At 41.0% G+C, this 12,827-nt stretch overlaps 1 protein-coding gene across 4 annotated transcripts in view; it reads right to left on the reverse strand.

The window, feature by feature from the left end:
• LOC136877532 (uncharacterized protein C2orf42) overlaps positions 1–12,827 on the reverse strand; it is a 227,010-nt gene that overhangs the window by 39,199 nt on the left and 174,984 nt on the right. The gene's annotated exons all lie outside the window — the stretch shown is intronic.

The raw sequence follows: 12,827 nt of genomic DNA on the forward strand, positions 1-12,827 counted from the left end.
CGCTTCGTCAAATCGCAGCCGATACCCATAGGGATGTGTCCACGGTGCAGCGCCTGTGGCGAAGATGGTTGGCGCAGGGACATGTGGCACGTGCGAGGGGTCCAGGCGCAGCCCGAGTGACGTCAGCACACGAGGATCGGCGCATCCGCCGCCAAGCGGTGGCAGCCCCGCACGCCACGTCAACCGCCATTCTTCAGCATGTGCAAGACACCCTGGCTATTCCAATATCGACCAGAACAATTTCCCGTCGATTGGTTGAAGGAGGCCTGCACTCCCGGCGTCCGCTCAGAAGACTACCATTGACTCCACAGCATAGACGTGCACGCCTGGCATGGTGCCGGGCTAGAGCGACTTGGACGAGGGAATGGCGGAACGTCGTGTTCTCCGATGAGTCACGCTTCTGTTCTGTCAGTGATAGTCACCGCAGACGAGTGTGGCGTCGGCGTGGAGAAAGGTCAAATCCGGCAGTAACTGTGGAGCGCCCTACCGCTAGACAACGCGGCATCATGGTTTGGGGCGCTATTGCGTATGATTCCACGTCACCTCTAGTGCGTATTCAAGGCACATTAAATGCCCACCGCTACGTGCAGCATGTGCTGCGGCCGGTGGCACTCCCGTACCTTCAAGGGCTGCCCAATGCTCTGTTTCAGCAGGATAATGCCCGCCCACACACTGCTCGCATCTCTACGAGGTGTACAGATGCTTCCGTGGCCAGCGTACTCTCCGGATCTCTCACCAATCGAACACGTGTGGGATCTCATTGGACGCCGTTTGCAAACTCTGCCCCAGCCTCGTACGGACGACCAACTGTGGCAAATGGTTCACAGAGAATGGAGAACTATCCCTCAGGACACCATCCGCACTCTTATTGACTCTGTACCTCGACGTGTTTCTGCGTGCATCGCCGCTCGCGGTGGTCCTACATCCTACTGAGTCGATGCCGTGCGCATTGTGTAACCTGCATATCGGTTTGAAATAAACATCAATTATTCGTCCGTGCCGTCTCTGTTTTTTCCCCAACTTTCATCCCTTTCGAACCACTCCTCCTTGGTGTTGCATTGTCACTGTCAGTCAGTGTATTACCCAAACATGATATCAAAATGATTTTGGGGGATTTCAATGCAAAAGTTGGAAAGGAAGAAAGGTAAAGTCTGCATGACAAAAGCAATGATAATGCCATTAGACTAATCAATTTCGCTACATCCACAAACATGAATGTACGGAGTACCACCTTCCCACATAAACAAATACATAAGGAAACATGGTGTTCGTGTGACGGTAAGACTGCCAATCAGATAGATCATGTACTAATTGATAACAGGCATAGAAGCTCCATAACTGATATCAGAGCTTACAGAGGAGCTGAGATAGGATCTGATCACAACAATATGATAATTGCTTCTGTTAAAATTAAATTGAAACCCTGTTGTAAGTCACAGACTAAGGAAAGATGCAAAGTTGACACTTTCTTTCTTTCTTTCTTTCTTTCTTTCTTTCTTTATTCGAATCAGAAGTACAGTAGAATAATACTACATTTAAAAGAAACAAACTATATACACAAATATACACAAGTAAAAGGTTTTCAACAATATATGCCATACAGATGTCACACAGATTCGGCCCAAAATTTGGCCACTTCAAGGGCATTTGGATTGGCCAGCACCAAGTCTTCCATTGTGCAGTTTTATGGACACTGGGGGCAGCATAGCAGGTGTTCGGTTGTCTGAAGTTCACCACAGTCACAAATGGCTGTATCGATGGGGAAGTTCCATTTTTGTAGATTCGCTCTGGTTCTACCCACTCCAGATCTAAGTCTGTTTAAGGACCTCAGTGTGACCGGGATGCAACACTTTCCATGGTTCCATTCATTTCAAGAGGCCAGGGGTCTTTTGTTTCCATTTGGTAATCCTGACTTTGGCCGATGATCCTTCCAAGAGTTCTGAAGATATTAAAAAGGCTTTCCTGGACTTCAGTCTTCGTTGGGCAGGTTGGTATCCAAAGAGTGGATGTGATGGCATTAAATTTGTTTTAAGCCTTTCGTTATTAGCAGCAACCTCCCTTCTGACATCACAAGGAGCAATACTGGCAAGGTAATTGATTTTCTCGAGAGGAGTTGGCTTCAGAACACCAGTAATTATTCTACAGCTTTCATTGAGTGCCACTTCAATCTGTTTTGCGTGGGCAGATTTGTGCCACTGGACAGGCATACTAACCGGCGGAGTAACATAAGGCTAGCGCAGTAGTTCTAACAGTTTGTGGGTGTGTGCCCCAAGTAGATCCAACAAGTTTTCTAAGTAGTGTGTTCCTGGAAGAGACCTTTTGTTTTACATTCCTACAGTGCACCTTGAAGGTGAGACTGCATTGTAATACCAGTTTCTAATACAGTGAGATTAAATGGTCTGGCTAAATTACTGATAGCCTCAGATTCCTCTGCCACAATATTTAACTTTGATTTCCTAATAGTTGACCGTGATTTGCCATTATTAAGCAACTGTGAAGCAATATGTCTGGCTGTGACATTAGCATGGACTGAGGATTTAGTTGGGTCACTGTTCAGTTTTTTCAGAAGCCTCCAAGCCTTTTGACTATTAACTGAGAAATCTGTTTCCTCCATCAATTTCAACCAAGTTTTCCTTTTGTTGTCTGAGATTGAAGAGAGTAAGTCATGTCCGGCTGAAATTGTCTCTTTGCTGAAAGGGTTCACTTCGAAGCGGGCAAGGTACTTCTCTAGGTATACTTTTGCATCAGCAGTTAAACCTTGGTAGTAATGTGTTCTGCAACCTCTGGGTATTGATAAACGTGAGGCTCTTGATACTGCATCAACACAAGTGTCGTAAGATTCTGGTTCCGGAGGAATCACCCTTATGAAGCTGTCAAGTGTACTGCTAAATTTTTTCCAATCAGCCTTTTTGAAGTTAAACCTTCTCCGAAAAGGTACTGTAATCGGTCGTGTTACAGAGTTATTTGGCACATAATAGAGCAATGTTGAAGGTTGGGTAGGGGAGAACAGACTGTTGAACGCCATGTGTTTTTTTCATCAGAGGTCAGCACAATCAGACTGCTACAGCCCCAGTGGAAGGGGGACAGAGTCACGTGCCTCACCGGTGTCAGCGAGTTCCGAGACTTGGATGAGCGTGGGTAACAGTATTGTGTTTGTGCGCTACAACATGGACCACGGCGTCCTAATGTATATTTTGTACAGTGTAAATAGTTTTGTGAATAAATGAAGTATGTAATGTACATTATGTTGGCCTTCCCTTTGCACTGAGATTTCGTGGACTGTGGGAAGAGCTAGGCCTCGTTCAACATTTGTAAGCAACTCTAAAACGAGACCGAACACAGACTGATTTTGCACACTGCTGAGATACATGTTCACTGGCGAAAATAAGGTCTGGATTGTAACCACGTTTCCATCGAACACTGTTGAAACTTTGTGGAAGCTTACTGTCATGTATAAGGTTAAGTTGGAAATTATCAGCACTCAGCAATACAGCATCCCCATTTCCATCATCATGTGCATAACCCCAAACTGTACTATGACTGTTGAAATCGCAGACTACAAATTTCTTAGTTTGCTTACAAAAGTTATCCGGGGGCATGAAGGAAAAATCAATACTTGGTGGCTTGTACACTGATGAGATAGTGCAATTACTAAGCTCAACGGTTATTATTTCAATGTTATTGTGACCTGTTGCAAATGTTGACAAGACCTGAATGTCAGGATGAACAAATATTGCACTTCCGTACTGACTATGTGGTCTTTCAGCTACAAATCGTAAACCAGCAATTTTGGACGTTGTCGATGGACACTTCTGTGCGTTTCCTGAATACAAAGCACGTCACAGTTATTAGTTTGACAGAGTTGACTCAATAGTTCCTCTTTAGATGATGATAGACCTTCTACGTTATGGCATAATATAGTTAATTTCGGCCTTGAAAAAGGCCTTTGAAGAGTAGTTGCTATCTAGTACTAGATGGCAAAGTTGACACTGAGAAACTGAAGCAGGAGGATGAAAGATTAAAGTATAATGTGGAAATTACAAGCAGATTTGATATTCTGGGAGGAGATCCTATAGAAGACATTCATAAAACAAATGATGAAGTTTGTGAACGAAATGTGGAATAACACGAAACAAATCATGACAACGGTAGCAATGAAAGTGATACCAAAAGGTGTTAGTAAGAAATCGAAAAGGTTCAATGAGGCATGTCAAGATGCAGTTAATGAAGTGGCAATATGGCATAATAAGTGGCAGCAGTCTAATAAGAATGTAGATGTTGAGGAACTATACAGAGAAAAACAGAAAGAATGTAATAAATTAATTCATAGAAAGAAAAAGTCTACCTGAGATAACAAATAGAATCAAGCCAAGATGACTACAGAAACAGGAACATCCGCAAGATGTATGGAACTGTCAACACAATTATAAAAGGATTACAAGCAAGATCGAGTATTATGAGAGATAAGTCGGGAAATTTAATTGCTGATCAGGACAGATTATTATATTACTGTACGCATTACTTCGATTCCTTGCTGAATTGTGCTGATCCAGAAACCCGTATTGGTAAACCATATAGTTCCCTATCAGAAGAACAAATACCAGAGTAATCATATCAAGAGGTATTACAAAGTATTATATGTTTAAAAAACATTAAAGCTTCAGGTAGTGACAACATTCCTGCTGAGCTTATTAAATATGGTGGAGAAAGATTACATAAATACATCATTAGATCATTCTAAGGATATGGCACAATGAAGTTATTCCAAAAGAATGGCCGGAATCACTTACTGTCCCAATTCATAAAGGAGGGGATAAGGAAGAACTTCAAAATTATCGTGGTATATCTCTTGTAAACAAGGCCAACAAAGTTCTGCCTTTTATTCTTTTACAACGCTTAAAACCACCTGCTGAAAATGTTATTGAAGACTATCAGAACGGTTTCCGTGGTAACAGATCCACTAGAGACAACATATTTGCAATTAAGACTATTAATGATAAGGTGTGGGAACACAAGGAGTCGGTACATTATCTCTTTATAGATTTCTTCAGTGATTCAATCCATAGAGAAGGGCTGTGGAACATCATGATGGAGTTTGGCTTTCCCATAAAATTAATTAACATGTGCAGACTGCGTATGGATGGTAATGTTAGCTGTGTTTTGCTCAAGGGCAGAAAATCCAAGTTCCTTCCAAAAAAAACTGGTCTGAGACAAGGGGATGCACTATCTCCTCTTCTATTCAACACTGCACTAGAGAAGATTATCAGGAAATTAGCTCTTGTACCTGCTGGCATCATACTGGGGAGACAACATAAAGTCCTTGTATATGCAGATGATATTGTTCTTATTGGTCGCAATGAATTAGAAATTAGGCAGTTATTTGTGGAACTAGAGGAAAAGGCAGCAAAAACTGGCTTACAGGTAAATGATAAAAAGACACATTACATGGTTGTACAGAGATTAAATCATGAGGAGGTTGACAGACTGCCTTTGAAGATTGGGAAATATATATTTAAAAGAGTAGAGGAGTTTAAATTCCTTGGTGTATTAATCAATGAGCAAAACCGAAATCAACAGAAACATTAAGAATGCAAATACAGCGTTTTACTCTGTGAGCCCAACATTAGGCTCCAAGTTTTTAACAAGGAATGCAAAAATGATTATTTTCAATACAATCATTCGACCAGTACTCCTGTATGGTTCCGAGACATAAAGTACAACCAAGAAAGAACAGCAGCATTTGCTGAAAATGTTATTGGGGACTATCAGAACAGTTTTCGTAGTAACAGATCCATGACAGACAACATATTTGCAATTAAAACTATTAATGATAAGGTGTGGGAACACAAGAAGTCAGTTCATTATCTCCTTATAGATTTCTTCATGGCATATGATTCAATCCATAGAGAAGGGCTGTGGAACATCATGATGGAGTTTATAGGAAATATTTGGCCCATGGTTCGATTCTATCTCTCAAAGCTGGCAAAAAAGATCTAATTATGAGATTTACACCCTCTCTCAACAACACACAATAATAAAAATAAAAAACCCACGGCGTAACAGCCCTTGAAGGACCTTGGCCTACCAAGCGACCGCCGCACAGCCCTAAGGCCTGCAGAGTTTTTTTTTTCTAGTTGTTTTACATCGCACCAACATAGATAGGTGGAAAAATATCTAATTCCCTCCATGGGAATTTAGAATTTCCAAATAGATAGGTCTTACGGCGACGATAGGACAGGATAGGGCTAGGAGTGGGAAGGAAGCGACCGTGGCCTTAATTAAAGTTACAGCCCAAGCATTTGCCTGGTGTGAAAATGGGAAACCATGGAAAACCATTTTCAGGGCTGCCGACAGTGGGGTTCGAACCTACTATCTCCCGAATACTGGATACTGGCCGTACCTAAGAGACTGCAGCTATCGAGCTCGGTAGGGCCTGCAGATTATGAGGTGACATGTGGTCAGCACGACGAATCCTCTCGGTCATTAATCTTGGCTCTCGAGACCGGAACACACTAGGTGTGATAGAATAGAATAGAATAGATAGACTGTGCTGAGCTGGACATGTACTGAGGATGCAGGATAACAGAGCACCAGTAGATCTATACAAGGGTTCTCTTAATGGGAAAAATACCTTTAGGAAGACCCTGAAGCACCTGAAAGAAGGAGATCAACAAGGTATGCCAGACCCTCCAAACTGATAACTGGGAAGAGCGGGCTCAAGATCGAAAAGGAAGAGGATTGTGAGATCGGCATGGGAACTTCACGTCCCTCAGAAGCCTACGGAGTGAGTGAGTGAGTGTGATCGTTGGCTCGAATAATTTTACATATCAGAAAATGAACTCACTAAACCTAAAAGAGAGAAAAAGTAGCTCATAAAACTATAGCCACAAAACAAGGAGCAGTTTCTGACATCACTAAATTTAGCAGAATTACTACAGTTCTAACAAGTCACTGTTTGGATTTTGAGATGTAAACTAAATGCACACAGTGAAGAACTATCAGGTCCTCTACAGCTGGAAGAAATTCAGAGTGCAAAACTTCTATGGATTAAACAGTTACAGAGAGAATCTTTCTCAGTGGATATAGAGGAAATTCAAAACAAAATAGATATACCCAAAGATTCAAAGATCAGTTTCCTAGATAAAACAGACAACAGAGGTACTACTCATTTTGTTTGGTTTAAGACAATCTTTGCAGAAGATAGATGGCTTCGAGTACATGAGACAGCAGTAAACTCATGTTATACAGGATGGAAGTTTGAACATTTGCATTTACATTTTGCCGCTCTTGAAGACAATTCAATCATTTTAAATGATGCTGGAACAAGAATTTTACTTACCATCCTCAGAACAGACTTCTGGATAGTGAGAGCAAGGCAGGCTATCAAAAAGATCCTCAGGCGATGTGAAACAAGCAGGAAAAAAAAAAAAAAAAAATTAAAGCCAATGCAGGTTCCAAGGTAGAAGCCCCACTTTCCCCAGAATGACCGACATCTGGATGACTTTCTGAAACTACTGGTGTCGACTTTGCAGGCTCACTGTATTCCAGAAAAGAGAGATCTCCAAGGAAACTATACATCGCCTTATTCACGTGTGCTGTTACTCAAGCAGTCCACCTAGAATTAGCATCGGACATGTCAACAGAGAAATTAACTTGTGCTTTAGAGATATTTATCAGAAGAAGATGGTTATGTTGGACTATTTACTCAGGACAGATGCTCAAAAAGCGGGAAATTAACTTGCATGTTATGGCGCAACCTGGATACGGAAAAAGTTGTCACATTTTTTAATTGTAAGGACATTCATTGGAAATATATCTGTGAAAGTACCACTTGGTGGCACAGATTCTGGGAGAGAATGGTGCAGACAGTCAAAAACTGCTTGAAGAAAAGTTTTGGAAGCAGACTGTTTGACAATAAAAACAATTACATGGTTCTTGTAGGCATGAAAGTAGCAATTTACAGCAGACCCCTAATATACATTGAAGATGGTCTCCAATACAGGCCTTTAAACACCAGCTCATTTTCTAACTGGAAGCAGCTTGGGAAAATGCTGAACAAGGAAACTAACACAGAAGAGAGCATGAAAACAATACAGCAAATCTTCGGGATGTGGAAATGGAAACAGGCAGCAATTAACACATTCTGGAGTGACTGGAAGAATGACTAGCTGTTAGAGGTGAGCCAATTTCATGAACAAACTCTCCCAGTGATTCATGAACGGGATTTAGCACCGTTGAATGAAGACAATCTACCCAGACAAACATAGAAATTGGCACAGATTCATAAGCTCTACATGCGAAGAGACAAGAAGATATAGCCCCGCAAGGACGGACACGTGTTTCAGAGGCCAATCCAATGAATTATGCTTTGGAATGAGCAGCAAAAGCATTGCCCAAAATGGGGAGTGTGAGCGATGAGTGAACAGGACATGGGAGTTCTTAGAAACCATGACTATGTATAGACTCTAATATTCTGTGTGCCTATGTACTCTATGTTTGGGGTTACCATGGAGATATTATTGTGTATGGTGGTGTGTATGAAGTGTGTGGTGATGTGAATAAATAACTTATATCTAAGTCATCTTGTTTCATATAACTATTTAGCATAATGTAACAATAATCAAAAGGCATCTTTTTACAGTACCATAATGCAACTGTGTAAACAACCCAGGTCTCATATGTGATAATACTGCACTTCCTTCAGAGCAGAATAGTGATTCAGCTGTCAGTGAATTAATTCATTTCATGCTTTTAAGGTGCTGATATGTAAATAACGTCACTGAAATGATCAAGGCATTAAGTCTAGAACACTAAAACACATTTTATCCTTCCACTTTGTAATTCCTGTCATCTCTCCTAGAGGCAGCGACAAGCTATGCATAATCTTGGAAATTTATTATAGCTGTAAACTGCAAACCGCTTTGCATAGAAATGTGATTTTTGTTTTTATATATTCAGAAAAAAATCTCCCTTTATGCTGATAGCCTCCAAAGACCCGAAAACAAAAAAACTAACCTGAGCTTTCATAGTATTTGATTTTTAGTTTTACAAGCAGCATGACAGGCAATTCAACAATGCTGCTACTGGCACAACTTCAAATGGCAGGAGGTTTGAGCTCCACTGTAAAGAGCAATCATAAACAAAAAGCTGAAGCTTAGTTTGTAGTTTTATGTGACTAACAACAGGACTGCAGTGTTACGTGGAATCTGAACCGCGCAGTGGCCAGGATTTGAACTGTTTCTGGCTTGGTGAGAAGCCAGTGACAATGCCATTTGGTGCCCCTCTAGCAGCTATAATTACACTGCAACTTTCAACGTATTTCTATGCAAAGCGGTTTGCAGTTTACAGCTATAATAAATTTCCAAGATTATGCATAGGTTGTGGGTTCGGATCCCACTGGTGTCCGGCTGGCCATTTTTGTTCTGTACTTAACATCTCTTCAACACGTACTACATGTACGTAACACGACCTAATACATTGAAAGTCTGTTTGAATTACAATGCGGTCGTGGAAATTCAATATTCAAGAAATCCTCACCTCAAATCCTTGACATAACTTTGTACATGGAGTTCATCATCATCACCATCATCTTCATTTCCCGTTTCCAGCTTCCTGGGTCGGGTTGTGAATCAAGGACCTCCATCGCTGGCTGTCTCTCTAACACTCTTCTCCTTTTTTAAGAACATCTTCTGGCACTCTCTCTCCTCTCATTCTCATCATATGCCCATACAACTTTAGCTTTGTTGTTTCTATCCTGTCTTGAAGTTTCAAGATCCCTGTCCTTTTCCTCATCTCTTCATCTCTAAGTCTATCCTTTCTGGTCTTGCCCTCGATACCCCTTAGGAATTTAATCTCCGCTGCCTGTATTCTACTCTCCACTCTTTTTGTTGTAGTCCACGATCCAGCTGCATAGGTTAGTATGAGTTCATAATAGGTTAAATATAATACAGTAAAACTCTGTTAAGAAGTTTTTCAAGGGACTGCAAAAAAAACCTCTTAAGCAGGAAACTTCTTAAAAGGGGTAATGCCCAAAAACTTATTCTGTACTTTGAAATACATGTGAAACAAACAGCCAACAGATTTCCTTGTTTGTGAACAATTCCGAAATAGGCCGATATATAAGAGCTGCTAACAGAAAGCCACAATATAAAAATTTGATTATCATGACAATATTTTTAGAGATAAAGTAAAATAATTGAACATACCGTATTAAAATATATTTGATAAGGGAAGGGAACATATTAAGTTATATAAAAACGTTGCAAGGTTTGCTTATTTTAGCAGGCAGAACCATTTCATTCCACGCTTTCCTTTCCTCTGCACTTACAGTCTCTGCTTCGCAACAAATTGTTTTGTAAACGATGTCGGCTCGATTTTTAAAGTGGTCCAGCCACCCGTTGGATGCGGTAAAAGGTACCCTTAATTTGCATGCGGCTTTCTCCTGTACAGTAGTCCCACTGAAAGGTATGTTTAAACTTCGCTGCTGTTTAAACCACATTAGCATAGCTTGTTCTATTTCATCGTACTTTTCAGATTAAACTTCCTTACAATTTGCTGAAGTATTCCCTGCAAAAGCAGAGATCTCTTCTTTCTTCACTATAATACTGTTCAAAGTAGACGGCGGCATCCCCAGCTCCTTTGCCAAGGCAACACGGGAAAGTGTAGATAACTCCACTTTGTCTTTTATTGTTAGTGCCTTTCGCTTGATATCTTTCCTCTGAGTTCCGCTCATTTTCACTTTAAAAGTTTGTACGTTGATATTACAAGTACAACTAACTTCACCGACTCCTATAATTACGACGCTACACTGTGCTTGGCAATCCGTAGCTTAGGTTTACAAGACGCAAAGATAAGACGTGTACTACAGTTTGTTAGCATGTGCTTTCTATCTTCCTCACACCACTGACACCTGCTTCAAGGATAACGGCAGCAAATGGGAAATCTAGCAACTTATTCTTAGAGATCTTAGAACCTAGGCCTAAATCGCCCCTGCATTCCTACTGGTTGTCACGGCAACGGGCGTAGTTTCTGGCTGTTTCACAAGTACCGCATGGCCAAGCCAGTATTGAGTTTATTTTCCCGCTTCAATACTCTTCAAGCTATAGGTAATAAAGAAAAGAAACACAGGTTCGAAGTTGCAGAAATGAATGCATGGAAAAGTATCTGGGGTATTACGTGGGAGTGGTAAAGGCGCAGTAGCAACGCTAGCATATCTAAACGTAAACAGTTTCTTTCCCTGCGAGAATTTCATTTCATGTCTCCTCATCCTTGTGTTACGTTCTAATAATGCGATGTAATAATTACGAGTGACATGATAATACAATGTTTAGCTCGTATAAAGGTAAAATTAAAAATAACTTTCAATTTTATGCCAACATGTGGTATTGCAGTGCGTCTGTGTGCCTTCCACCAACACCCAGTTGGCTATCAACTTTCGTTCAACTTCGTAAACGATCGGGATCTTTCGGCCGGCTGTGGCGACGTGTATCAGCTGGCTGTTGGCAAGTCGGCTGCTTCCTGCATAGAGTCGGGAAGTTGTTTTTATTCACCTCACTAATAATGGACACAGAAAATATTATCAGTTTAGTTCAAAAACATAATTTCCTCTACGGCAAGACCCATAAGTATTATTGCAGCAACAACGTAAGAAAGAATGCCTGGAAGGAACTAAGCAAGGGAATGAAAAATCAAACAGGTTAGAATATTCAATTTTGTGGTAGATTAACAGTAATGTTGTGGACAAATACACCTTACGGTTTTTAATTAATGTTTAGGCCACCTCGATTAATGACTTCACCCTGTCGCGGCCCGCAAATTACTGCATTAAAGTTTTATCAAACCATCCATTGCGTGCTTTATGTTTCCCACGTAGAATCCCGTTCGATTCTATTCCGCTAGGTGGAACGGTGGAGTGAAACTTTCGACTGATGGGTTCAATTCGATTCCACAAGGTGAGAGTGAGCATCTGGTGTCCGTGTTGTCATTAGCGTGACGTCCTATGGCCTTGGCAGGCCCGCACATGTTCCGTGACACCAGACACATACCGCGAGCGCGCGAACAGTCTAACACAGGGTGCAACTTGCGCGGAGACTGGAGGATTCTAACCATGCGCTGCTTTGAGCGGACGTTTTCTATCTCAAGGGGCTCTAAAATCTGAACTGTTTAACCGGGAAATATATTTACAACGGAACACTTTAAACGGGAAAAATATACATATATCTTAATGCAACTGATCAAGGGACCAAGAATATCACACTTCTTAGGCGGGAAAACTTCTTATGCGGGAACTTCTTAACCGAGTTTCACTGTACTTTCTTACATTTCTTCGGGATATCCTGGTTCCATAAAATACCCCTTACACTCTGGTAGAAACTGTTTGCTTGTATTCTTTTCCCAATTTTCTCAGTTATCTTTCCATCTTCTGTGATCACACTTCCAAGTACTTGAAACTTTTAACCACTTCCAGAATTTTACCATTCAGTTTTATCTCTCCTCTTTCTTCCTTCCTTCCTTCCTTCCTTCCTTCCTTCCTTCCTTCCTTCCCCTTGTCATCACTACTGTTTTACTTTTCTCTGTGATTACGATCATCCCAATTTTTTCTAACTCTTAATTCCATACATCTACTTGTTTTTGCACTTCTGTTTCATCCTCACCCCATATCACTATATCATCTGCAAACAGCATGGCTTTCGTTGTCTGTCTTCCCAATCTCTGTTTAATGTTCTTATGAATTTTATCCATGACTATGAGGGTTTTTTTTTTTTTTTTAAACGTGGAGTTCATAGAGGCATTTTGTATCAACTGTGAAATTTACATTCAAGTAGCAG

Source organism: Anabrus simplex, chromosome 7, assembly GCF_040414725.1.
Source record: "Anabrus simplex isolate iqAnaSimp1 chromosome 7, ASM4041472v1, whole genome shotgun sequence".
Lineage (NCBI taxonomy): Eukaryota > Metazoa > Arthropoda > Insecta > Orthoptera > Tettigoniidae > Anabrus > Anabrus simplex.